The sequence below is a fragment of the Macrobrachium rosenbergii genome, chromosome 10 (assembly GCF_040412425.1).
Source record: "Macrobrachium rosenbergii isolate ZJJX-2024 chromosome 10, ASM4041242v1, whole genome shotgun sequence".
NCBI classification, from domain to species: Eukaryota; Metazoa; Arthropoda; class Malacostraca; order Decapoda; family Palaemonidae; genus Macrobrachium; species Macrobrachium rosenbergii.
This window is the reverse complement of record NC_089750.1, coordinates 65,152,207-65,165,419: the sequence shown is the minus strand read 5'-3', so window position 1 is coordinate 65,165,419 and position 13,213 is coordinate 65,152,207. Positions and strand designations below refer to the sequence as shown.

The 13,213-nt window shown below is 32.4% G+C and overlaps 1 long non-coding RNA gene across 2 annotated transcripts in view; it reads right to left on the bottom strand.

The window, feature by feature from the left end:
• Positions 1 to 13,213, bottom strand: part of LOC136842727 (uncharacterized) — a 146,763-nt gene that overhangs the window by 128,727 nt on the left and 4,823 nt on the right. The gene's annotated exons all lie outside the window — the stretch shown is intronic.

The window sequence follows — 13,213 nt, the reverse complement described above, 5'->3', positions numbered from 1 at the left end:
TTATTATTATTATTATTATTATTATTATTATTATTATTATTATTATTGTTGTTGTTTTTGTTGTTGTTGTTGTTTTGAGAATGAAAAGCCACAGTAGTGTTAAAGATATTTATGCACAGAGTTAAAAATGATAAGGAGAGATTTATGAGTAGGGCTGATGAGGGATACGGAGTAATGTCTCAAAGTCTCTCCTTATCATTTTTAATCCTGTGCATAAATATTTTTAACACCACTGTGGCTTTTAATTCTCGATATTTTAGCCTCATTGCAGGGGTTCCTTGGTTTATTATTATTATTATTATTATTATTATTATTATTATTATTATTATTATTATTATTATTATTCATAAGGAGTTTACATCAAGTGAAGCAACCCAAAGACCTCGAACTTGTATAACAAGCTTCGTTAGAACAGAAAAAAGAATAAGATATATATATATATATATATATATATATATATATATATATATATATATATATATATATAATATATATATATATGTATATATATGTATAAAAATATATATATATATATATATATATATATATATATATATATATATATATGTATATATATAATATATAAATATATAATATATATACATATACATATATAATATATATATGTATATATATATAGGCTATCTATGTATGTATATATATAATGTATGTGGTTACTAACCACAGTCGTTGCAAGTTTGATAGCAACCGATCAGCAACTAACTGAATATACTTGAGTTTTAGAAGAAAAAAAAAGATAGGCATTTACTCCTCAGAATCAGAGATCAGTATTGTGGCCTCCATCGAGGTCATCAAAAATCATTCATTTTTCGTTTCTTACAATTTTTATGTTTTTTCTTTAGCCTCGGCATTAAAAAAAAACTCTACCTGATTTATTCATTTACTGATTTATGTGAACTGGTGTCGCAAAGACTGAGGTCATCAACCAAAAGAAAAAATCTTCATTCATGTAGATATCCATCAAAGTACTACAGTTTAAAGTTCTTTTATCTTGTCTGAATATATAAAACATTATTACGATACCTATAATGTTTTATAAGGCATGCGATCTGACCGAAGAGGTTAGATCATTTCATTTAGGACATGCAGCTTGGTCCAAGAAATCAGATAACTACATTTATTTAGGAAGTTTGAACTGCCAAACGAAATAATTTGATTTTTTAACACTCAGCATGACTAGCGAAATTAGCTAATCATTTCACTAGTAACGTTTAGCCTGACCCCTGAAATTAGATAGGTTTGTTTATAACACGCAACCGGACTCATGAAATGAGATAATTTTATTTATAACATGTAGCCAGACTCGTGAAATTAGATTACTATTGTCGTTAGTAATCACACACACGCACACACAATGTATATATATGTATATATATATATATATATATATATATATATATATATATATATATATATATACATACATATATATATATATAAAATAACATACAGTAATATACATATGTATATATATACATACATACAAGTTTACAGGCAAACTCATCGAGTTTTAGCTAGAACGTCAGACACACCTAAACATGATGTCGCAAATCAGATTGGCAAAAAAACAAACACGGTTTATCAGAGAAACAGATCACTAGAAAGAACAAGAGAAGGCCATTCAAGATTTAACACTACAAAGTCAATTGCTAGGGACAAAGCCACTGGCTCTGTTGGAAGACCAAATAACAACAAGAATTCCTGCAAGGAGACGCGATAAAGAGACGGTATCCGATCCATAAGCGAGTAACAAAAGGAGGTGTAACGGGGACTTGAAGCCTTCTCGACTTCACGCGCCTGAGCTCTCTGATTACCTGTACTCGAATGCTTACAAGCGACGGCAGCAAAAGAAGACATCATGAAGGCATCCCACGAGAGAGAGAGAGAGAGAGAGAGAGAGAGAGAGAGAGAGAGAGAGAGACACAGTTTCACCACGAGTCTTCAAAACACAACGATTTAACGACGATTTCTCCAAAACACACAAATTATGACTACCCTGAAAACACACAAACTACGACTATCCTGAAAACACAAATTTCGACTGTCCTAAAAACACAAATTATGACTACCCTAAAAACACAAATTTCGACTGTCCTAAAAACACAAATTACAACTACCCTGAAAACACAAATTTCGACTGTCCTAAAAACACAAATTACGACTACCCTAAAAACACAAATTTCGACTGTCCTAAAAACACAAATTACGACTACCCTAAAAACACAAATTTCGACTATCCTAAAAAACACAAATTACGACTACCCTAACAACACAAATTTTGACTATCCTAAAAATACAAATTACGACTACCCTAAAAACACATCATTTGTACATATATTGCAAGGCCTGAAGTGAACCAGGGAATAAATGACTGATAAAACCAATCCCAAAACAAAATCCCTTCCTAATCCCTTTTTGAGTCCTGTTTCGCGAAGCAATGAGATGCTGCACAGTCATTCCACATGGCGGTTTTGGGTTTATGGAGCCTTTGACTTGACTTTAAGTGCCAGTGATCATGTCCTTCCTTCCCAAAATATTCCCGCAATGCGTCACCGATAAGAATTTTCATTTTCTTCTTCAGTGTGTCGTGGTTTCCGTGTCTCCGTGAACGCTGGGCGGTCAGGAATGTCCACGCTATTCTATTTCTTGCCATACGAATCGGTTCTATGGCTGTTATCTCTTCCCCTGTCAGTTTTCTCGTTCTGTTGCTTTTTCTTGTCCTTCGTCTCCCTGCTCCCAGCAACCTTGGTTTATAATGCCAAATATAAATTTTAAAAATCTTTCTCTTTTTACATGTGCCAGTTAAAAATACTGAATTAAGTTATTCTCTCATTATTTTCTATAATCTATGAATATTATACATATACATATATATATATGTGTATATATATATATATATATATATATATATATATATATATATATATATATATATGTGTGTGTGAATGTGTATAACTGAATCACGAAAATATGGAACGTGATGAATATATAAATAAAGACAAAATCCATTGTTTCTCTTTCCTTTGTGGATTTTGTTTTTACATATATATATATATATATATATATATATATATATATATATATATATATATATATATATATATATATATATATATATATATATATATATATATATATATATATATATATAAAACTCCCATCTGTTGTGCTCTCCCCCATGACAAATTCAAAATTCTCCATATCTATATTCCAACTTCTGCCGGTCACTTTGCAAGTCTTACTAGTTGCTTTTCACGATTTATTTTTATTCAGTTTTAAAATCCCATGGGTTTCCTTGACCTCCCACCTGATTTCTATATGATTACTAACGTTAAAAAGGTTGCATAACAACTTCTTAGAGGATTATTCTGAACACAATAACTCACACGCAAACAAATACAGAGTATATGGGCGAGCTTGAAAATTCCTTCAAATAAAGGTGAAAGATCTTGCACTGCAATTTTTCCCTTCTCTCGTGTCCATACACTCTGTTTATATTTCATATCACACTGTTATTTCCATGATAGAAATCATACAAATATATGTATATTATGTATATTATATATATATATATATATATATATATATATATATATATATATATATATATATATATATATATATATATATATATATATGCATATATATACATAGTGTATGACTTCTATTATAGGAATAACAATGTTAAACAAAACATAAACAGAGTATATGGACAAAAGAAAAGTGAAATACTGGAGTGCAAGATCTTTCGCCATTACCTCAAAGCATTTTCAGAGAGCCCGTTTACTATGTATATGCCTGCGTGTATGTAACTGTGTTCAGAAGGAATATATATATATATATATATATATATATATATATATATATATATATATATATATATATATATATATATATATATATATATATACACATTATATAGGCTATATATATATATTACATATATATCATATATATTATATATATCTATATATATCTATATGTATGTATGTATGTATGTATTCATAAATATACAGCAACAAATATCGTTTAATATTCAGTCCTCATGAATGACTTACACCCAGGAGGAATTAGAATTATAATATGTTTAGCAATTCAAGATATATATAATCGATATCAACCCACCTCCATGGCTCCACCATATATATATATATATATATATATATATATATATATATATATATATATATATATATATACATACACATACATATGCATATACACAGATAGATACATCATATGTACATAAATATAAACTGCCAAAAATTTTACATTTATATAATACAAATCTACAGATATATATATAGGTCCATATATATATATATATATATATATATATATATATATATATATATATATATATATATTTAAGCATGAATTATATTAAATCTAGCGTTCTTATTCTTTTTGGGGTATTGTGGAAGGTAGCACAACAGGTCATAATGTCATTTACGGTCTTTTTAAGAACACCGCTTGCCCCTATTTCCATTATACAAACTACGTTAGCCTTTGAGGAATTGAATTTTATCCCCTACACAAAATATAAAATGGCAGAAAATTACATTTACGTCAATATGCTCTCCATCCAGTTGGTTGATGAGGTAGGATAAAGTAGTCAAGCTGAAATGGTGGTAAAGGAACTTTTAATATTATTATTATTATTATTATTATTATTATTATTATTATTATTATTATTATTATTATTATTATTATTATTATTATTATTAATGAGCATCCGAGCAAGGCAATGGAATGTCCTTGGAAAGAATTATCAATTTTATTTTATAATGAAATACACCTCAAGTTTTCAAAAATGAATTAAACGCAACATAAAATTAACCTTAATACAGGATTAATAACCAGCAAACATCAACACAATAAACATAACAAAATGTTTCCGAAAAAAACAAAATTCTAAACTAGCGGAGAAGCAAACGCCACGCTTCATGTCGACGTTTCATTCATAATTTGCTAATTTAGTTGTGTCATAATTCACCGCCTGTTATGATGCTTGGGTGAATAATGTTCAGTCGGGGCAGCGCTGTCCGAAAATGTTTTCATGACAAAATTTGTACCACTGTCCTAGTTCAATGCTACGTGCGTGGAATTTGTCCATCTTTTCGTCTTCACTTAGAGACTGGGAATCTGGTATTATTTGAAAAGCAAAAGTTCAACGCACACTGTCAAGAACTTTTCTTTTTCCTGTGGTCTAAGGGATGATCCAATTTACTGCGGCATAAACTCACTGCAAAAGTTAGAATAGAATAGAATATAGAATTTAGGCCAAAGGCCAAGCGCTGAGACCTATGAGATCATTCAGCGCTGAAATGGAAATTCAGTAAAAAGGTCTGAGCGGTGGAACAGGAGGAAAACCTCGCAGTCGTACTATGAATCAATTGTTCGGAGGAAAGCAAGATGGAAGAAAGAGAAAATGAACGGAGGTCCAGTAAAAGGAATAAAAGGGGTTGCAGCTAGGGACCGAAGGGACGCCGCCAGGAACCTTAAGCAATGCCTACAGTGCACCGCGTGAGGTGCACTAACAGCACTAACGCCCCTACGGGGATTGCATAAGGTAGAACGCGCTGGTATCACAGACTTCCTTCTCTTGGCGGGTGAGACCTTTCCAGCAGTGTAGGCACCCGCAGGAGAGAAATTCTACAGGAAAATGGTATGAATACACCATAAAAAATTTATGGGCTTTAGTTTCATATCATAAATTTATTCTTTCTTTCCTTTAGTTTTAACTCTTTATCATGTATGACCATTCTGTCCATTGGAATTTTGTTGCTCAAATTAATGGTCTTTCTGGCCTCTCGTTATATATATATATATATATACATATATATATATATATATATATATATATATATATATATATATATATATATATATATATATATATATATATATATATATATATATATATATATATATATATGATTATTCTGAATAATGGCAAAAATAGTATTTTTTCATCATTGGGTTGTGGAGATGTAAGTGACTGAATATTCACCCTTTCATAGATCCTGTGAAAAGGATATTACGAAAATCTAAGTTTAACGAGGTAACATTTCCAAAGCAAGGAACCCTTATGAAATCTGCTCGCACTAGTTCTCGAATATTAAGAAAAAGTGAATTTTTTCCTCTCACCTTGAATGACCCCTTTTCATATTCGTTCTTTGTAGGGGTGATCACCAGGGAATGCCCATGATAATCTGAGAGGGTATGGGCATTAGCCTAGCAACCTCATCCCGCAAGAGTTCACAGATTAGAAATATGAAGTTCTTGTCTTGTGTGAGCAACGGTCTTGTCCAGGAAACCAAAGGAGTGTTTGCAAAGAGTATAGAGTCGAACTTCCATACTTTACTCTTCTTTACATAGATAGAATGCAACAATGTATTGCAATATGAACAATATCCCTGTGCCTGCTTACATGTTATACTTAGCACGAACCACAGTTTCCTATGAGCTAATATTTGCAAGGGTCTGGGCTGCAGGCCAAAAGTAATTTCTGGTTTCATTCCCAATATGCTAATGGAGTTGTGCCATGCTTCATTTGTGTTATGTTGCTTAGCTCAACGGTGTCTAGTCCAGATCGTTCTGCTAAAAGTTTTGATAAAAGCAAGAATACTTCTTAATATCAAATCTTTCGCACATTGCTGATTAGCTTTCCACTGGTATCGGGAATTTTTCAACGCAAGGAAAATAAACGTAAAAGTCAACAATTTCCTTATTTTGAAGAACGATTCACGGTACAATATTATTCAGAAGGTGAACCCTATTCATATGGAACAAGCCCACAGGGGCCATTGACTGAAATTCAAGCTTACAAAGAACATTAGTTGAGCGTGTTGACTGTAAGAAGCAGGGTGTAGCATTTCAAAACAAGGAAAGCTAATTTGGAAATCATGTTTCTCATTTTGACGAATGACACTGTAAATTTATTTTATTGCATTTTGTGCAAACATATTGCTTCATTTGTTGCTACAAAATAGCTCAGAATTTCGAAATACAACATATTTTTAAGAACGATGCACAGTGGAACACTAACTCATTGTATTTATCATTTGAGTAAAGGAGGTATGAGTAAGATGTGCTTTTGAAAAATTAACTGTCACGGAATTTCGAAAATCCATTCCATGGTGTTATCGAAAACCCCTTGAAAAAGGCCACTGAAAATACCAACTGGAGCTTTTCCAAACCATCTATAAAAGATCTCTTGAAAAATCACTGACAAAAGGTACTGGCACTTCAACTAAGAGAAGCTTTAGTTACCCTTTCAACGGAGTTATTAAAAATTAACTACAAAATACCTTCCGTAATTCCATTAACTGGGACTTTTGATGCGTCATTTCAAACGAATTTCTGAAATCACTGAAAGGAGGATTTGAAAATAAAAATCTCTTATTTCAAAAGCTCCCCCGGTTACAATCCTATCGTTATAGGGAAGGCCCTTATGAAGAGATTTTATTTTCACTGGATTTTATTTTCACTAAGCCGTTGGAAACCCAATGACAGTTTTCGGAAACTCATTTGACAAAAGCTTTTGAAAATCTGTTTACAAAAGTTGAAGCCAAGATGACATTTTAAAGACAAAGAAAAATAAAGGTTGGCAGAAATATTAAAATCTAGAATGGATATCTACTGAATTTTCTTTTATTTCTCAAAAGGGAAAAGAAAATTTCGCTTCTCTAACCATGGAATATCTTTCTATACATCACAATAAACAATTCACAAAGACACCAGCGTGAAAGGTCGGTGTTCTTTACATTAACTTAAAACAGCATTGCGATGAAAACATTCACCAACATCTAAAGGGACTTTTATGCGACGTCAAAGATGAAATGCAATTACAAAGTAGGAATATCGGAAGAAAAAGTCACGTTGATATTTGTAACCTCCAGATGAGAAAGATACAAACAACAAAGATACTATCCAAACAACAGCATTGTTTCATAATTATGAAAGTGTATAAAGCAATTCCTTTGTGAAATATAGGATTTTTCTGTGAACCATGACGACTATGTTAAAGGAATCGATGTGAACCATGACAACTATGTTAAAGGAATCGATAAAACTCTCTCTCTCTCTCTCTCTCTCTCTCTCTCTCTCTCTCTCTCTCTCTCTCTCTCTGCCTAATGACAGCAAGCACGCATACATACTAGCTACAGGTTTACGAGAACTTACGCTAGAATCTTAAACTTAAGGATGCGTCATAATGCGTTAAAGAAAGAGATAAGTGGCGCAATGTGTTGGGGTGTTGACACTGCACATGTAACCTCTGGGAAAGTATATAAAACGGCTAATGTAGATACTTTCTGCAGTTATCAGATCAAACTGGCGATGACTGTTCCCTTGATTATCTCACGAACCACCTTCTATTTAATGTTAGATTTTACGTTCCTTTTTTCTGGGAAGATATTTATTTTATTCAGAGGGGTATAATAAGGCCTTCTTACAAATGAGCCATCTATAGGACATCATAAAAAGGGGAAAGGTGAAAGGAAGACATTTAGAGAAAAAAAATTTCCCTCTCAAATGTTAGCCCAGACGGCGTGTTTAGGTACCCCAGGAACCAATTTACAAGCCAAAATTAATTCCCTGTTAGGAACATCTAAATCTCATTCTTAAATTTATGTTTTGATTACGTACGCTAGAGTATATGCGCCGCTGCTCGTGGCTTCTGCGATAATCTGAAGTGTACCATTCGGTTGCCAACGCTAATAGTTACCAATATAAGTATGTATGTATATATGTTTATGTATATATGTGTATATATATGTATGTATATATAAGTGCATATATATGTGTATGTGTATATATATACACACATATATATATATATATATATATATATATATATATATATATATATATATATATATATATATATATATATAAGACAAAATCCACGAAGGAAAGAAAAGCACTGGAGTGCTGCGAGGCCTTTCGGTTGTCGTCCTTTACTTAGCAAAGTAAAGGACGACAGTCGATAGGCCTCGCAGCACTCCAGTGTTTCTCTTTCCTTAGTGGATTTTGTCTTTATTTACATATTCATCGAGTTCCATATTTTCGTGATTCAGTTATACACACACACATACACACATATTATATATATATATATATACACACATACAAACATCTACATACATATATATACACATATACATAAGCTTGCATAACTTCTATCACGGGAATAGCAACGTGATATGAAATATAAACAGAATTCATGGCCACGAAGACACTGGAAGGACAGAGTGCAAAATCTGTCGCCTTTACACACAGGCATTTGCATGCATGGAATTTCTGAATTCCCTTCCGTGGAAACATGTAAATGTCGTTGTTCATTATAAATCCGTAAACAGATCTTAAATAAAAATTAATTATCGAAAATTAATCATGCAATCAAAGTAAATCATTTTTACTAGCTATGCTTACGGGGGAAAACATTTTATCATTCCAGTGATGAGCAAACAATGCCATTGTTTTCCGAGAACATAAATATTTTAAGCCGTTATTGTTATTTCATAACGATTTTCAGATTAAAACTAATTACCTTCCAAAACCATAATATGACAAAGTCTCTCTCTCTCTCTCTCTCTCTCTCTCTCTCTCTCTCTCTCTCTCTCTCTCTCTCTCTCCCCTTTTGCCACATATACACATATACACGTGCACTTGCATACACAAACACACACATACATAAATACACACAGATATATATATATATATATATATATATATATATATATATATATAATATATATATGGAACGGTTGAAATGACTGCAGCAGGGTTTTAAGAACTGTATAGTGTACAGTATTCCCAAAACCCACAAAGTCTTAATTTAAAACTGCCACCTTACCAAAGAGAAAAAATCTGAAAAGTAAGATGCTATCACAAGTTTGTACACCAACGAACAATGCACCGCATAAGTAACTGCATAAGTAAACAACATTATGTAATGGGCAAATATTTTAAACGAAAAACTGACTGTAATCCATTGGGGGCAGTTAACTAATAAAACTAACACCATATCCCTTGAGATCTAAAAAATGGTATTTATTCTCATTTACTAATGAATGCCAAAAATGATTGGAAGTAACACGTCCTCTACCCTCCATATCGATGGCCGTCCTACCAACGAAGTCGAGTTACAATGGGGAAGGTTACTGCTTGGTTGGGTACCGCCAAGAAATCCCATACGCCATTCACACGCTAGCCCCTTCAACATCCGTGGGCTGAGAAGTAGGCTAGCAACCTCATCCCAAGGTATTTGCCAGAAACCCACCCTCTACAAGACAGGCCTTGGTAATTACCGTAGGCCACATCCGTAATTGTTAGACCCCCATTAGTCTTCTGCCGCGTGGCCCGTTTGAATTTATTGGGGGTCATTAGAGCTATCGTATAAGGCCAAGTTCTCAGACATTACGAAACCCAAGCCTAACTCGAGCGGTAATATATTTAACACATTAATTAGAATTTTTCCTTAGTTTGAGTACTTCCATGTTTTCTTATTTTTTTTCAGTAATTTCATCTAGTGCCATACAGGGGGCCGGTGAGGATCAGCAAATACACGGAGGGGGATTAGTCCGCACAATAAAATATCTCTCTTTGGTCTGAAATATTCCAGTTCTGTTATACCGGTAACTTCATAATTGTTATATTCGTCATAAGAGTAATTATGCATTAGATTTGATACACACACGCATATATATATATATACATATACGGTATATATATATGTATATATATATATATATATAATGTATATGAATATGTTTATATGTGTACATATATATCTATACATTTGTATAAATATATATAAATACATTATATATGTATATATTTATATAAATATTATATATATTAACCTTATCACATACACAACTGTTCCTGTTCTATGCATGAATACAATTACTTACAGGACCTCATTCAAACTGGATGGTATCTAGCGGAGATAGTTATTAAAAAAAGTTACAAGCTTTCTAGGACAAACAGTCCTCATTGTCTTGTAAACGTATTTGTAAGGATACTTGACAATGAGGACGGTTTGCCCTGGAAAGCTTGTAATTTTTATGAATAAATATCTCCACTTGATTCCATCCAGTTTGAATGAGGTCCTGTTAATAAATATATATATAACACACACACACACACACACACACACACATATATATATATATATATATATATATATATATATATATATATATATATATATATATATATATATGCGTGTGTGTTTTTACACGCTGAGATTCGTGGACATTTCCAATTAAATGAAACGACGACGTCGACCGCTCCATCTTCCCAGTTCAGTGTTTTCTATTTTATTCCATCTTCCATTCCCACCAATACTAAAAGAATTAGGAGTAATTATTTCCCATCCTGACAGGGCCCTAGACAAATGGACGTCTCCCCTTTCTTTCTATTTCCTTTTTTCCTTTTGCAGTTTTTGAAAACTTCTCGTTAATTATCTTGGGATTTGGGAGTCCCATATTAGTCTGAGTGGATTTTGCAACCAACGACCGGAATGATGAGAGTATGACCAAGGTGTGTTAATTGCGCATCAACAACCCTAAGTTGTTATTTGGTTTTTATTAGTGTTTGACTTTCTCATTATTACTTATATACAGTTAAATGAAAACGGGGGATGTGGGAACGTTTGATTCATCACTGGTGTACATATATGAATGTATACACGTCTGTATGTGTATGTATATAAATATTATATATATATATATATATATATATATATATATATATATATATATATATATATGTATATATGTATATATATAGCCTACATGCACTCACGCACGCAAACACGCACTCACGCACGCAAACACACACCACATACATACATACATACATACAATATATATATAATATATATATATATATATATATATATATATATATATAGAGAGAGAGAGAGAGAGAGAGAGAGAGAGCGCTAATTACGTTAAATGAACTTGGGTTACTCTCTCCTTTTGGTGGTACTCTGGCGCCCCTCAGACACACTCCCACTCATGAGACTCCTCTCGTTTTGGTAAAGCGAAGGGCAAGGACGGGCCAAAACATCTTCTAACTTATAACTTTTAACTTAATTCGTTAATCTTAAAGTCCTTAAAATATATAAAGTGATAAAATATTACTCAGGAGCACATATAAACCAGTTAATATTAGTCTCATAATGTATGTTTATAGGACTTGAAAATTAACAAAGTTGCGTTCAAAACACATCTCAAGATGATGATGCAGCATAATCTGGTTATAAGTTAGACAATGTTTTGACTCGTCCTTATCCTTAGCTCTATCCTGAAGCCGAGATCTCTTGTTACCCCGGCTACTGATGTGATTTCTAACGTTTGTTGCAAGTTTCTAGGCACTGGCTTTTGGGAAGAGGTGAAAAAATTACGTGATAAACATCCAAGCACAAACCTGAGGAGAATATATATATATATATATATATATATATATATATATATATATATACATATATATATATATATATATATATATATATATATATATATATATATATACATATAGTGTGTATTTGTGAATCAGTTGTCCACATTTTCACTTTAGATAAACCGGCTTGAGTAAAGGTGTATTTTCAATCCTGAGTAACTGCAATTCGCTTCCCATCGATCCAAACAAACATCCGGAAGCTCATAAATAGTTTGGATAGAAAAGGTAGTAAAATACTTTCAAGGTTCTAAAAATCATGGTGTCGACAAATGTCAAAAGCATTAAGTGATGAGGATGATGAGAGAGGACCTATAACTTCAAGGGAGTAAATCCGTCCCCCATCCCCCCATGTACAAAATTAAAATTGACCCGTTCTTGTCGGATCCACATTCCGTGGGTGGTAGGGGGAAAAGAATTCCGATCTCTGAGATAATTTAACAACAATTATATAAGCCTAAACTAAAACTGACTTAGAATTACATAACCCTAAAATAAATGTTTGGGTTATCAAGATTTAAAAATCTGACGAGTGTTTCTGAACCATTCTATATCATAATTTTCTAAATGAACGGTGTTTCATTCTCCGCCCCTTCCTTCGTACTCTTTCCCCCCGAAAAAATAAATAAATAAATACACACAATTTTGACCACGACGAATGCTAACTTGTAAAAATGAAAGCAGCAAGAAATACTTTGTGTAGATAAGTACATCTACA